Below are 1,047 nucleotides of genomic sequence, written 5' to 3' on the forward strand. Positions count from 1 at the left end.
GAAATAATTGTTTACTATAACATACATACCTCCATACCTCTCCTCAAATACATAATAAATATTATATGTGGTGTGCATAATATTTCAACACCTTCTCAATATTATAACAACAGTAACTACAACAATATAGTATTGGTTGGTCTTTCAGTTGAGAGTTTGTCAATTTCGAACATTTCCTTTAACAAGTTTTTGAAGACTATTGTCACATATTTTTCCGAACTAGTTTAGTAAAAATAATTTGTTATGTGTTGTTATTTTAATGCGGCCCCAATCAGGGCCAATTATCAGTTTAAACAAGAAAGCAAACGCGTGTGTTTCGATTTACATATCATAGACCAAAGACCTTTTCTTTGTCATTTTCTTGGTCAACAAACTTGCAAGTTTGACGAAATTATGCAGTTTGGGTCAATTTTTGTGCGATAATAAACGATAATTTAATATATTTTTTTATATGAATAAATATGAAGAAAAGAGAATAAATGAGCAGAAATAAATCCATTAAATGGATTATTTATAATTTTTGTTTATTGTTACTTAATATATCTTCTATCTATTGTATTTGTTATATCTGTGCCCCAACAAATTGCGTACAATTATAGATACGCAGAAATTTCGAACTATGCAGGCTTATTTTGTGCATAAAAATTATAATTTTAGTTACGAATTTTCGTAGATATTTCATTTAAATGGCATGGAAAATTGCCAAGTCAAATTTTATTTGTCAAGGCACTTGGCTTTAATGTACTTGACTGCGTTGCGATATGCAAAAGCATAAAGACTAAACACAATGAACACAAAATGCAACGTCATAAAAAATTAATTTATTTTAAACATAAAATTAAGTTAAATGCATTTTTTTAAACAACGAAAATTGCTATAATCAGAAAAAACAACAAAATAAATTAATCAGTTATGGTAGACGAACTAAAGACGACCTTTTGCAAACATCAGCTTAAAGTCTTTCCGAAGTGTTACCTGAATTTCGTAATGTTCACGTGTTTAGGCAAACTGCAGATTGTTCTGAATTTTTTAAGTAACTAAAAATAT

This window comes from Teleopsis dalmanni, chromosome 1 (assembly GCF_002237135.1).
Source record: "Teleopsis dalmanni isolate 2A chromosome 1, ASM223713v2, whole genome shotgun sequence".
Classification (NCBI taxonomy): domain Eukaryota; kingdom Metazoa; phylum Arthropoda; class Insecta; order Diptera; family Diopsidae; genus Teleopsis; species Teleopsis dalmanni.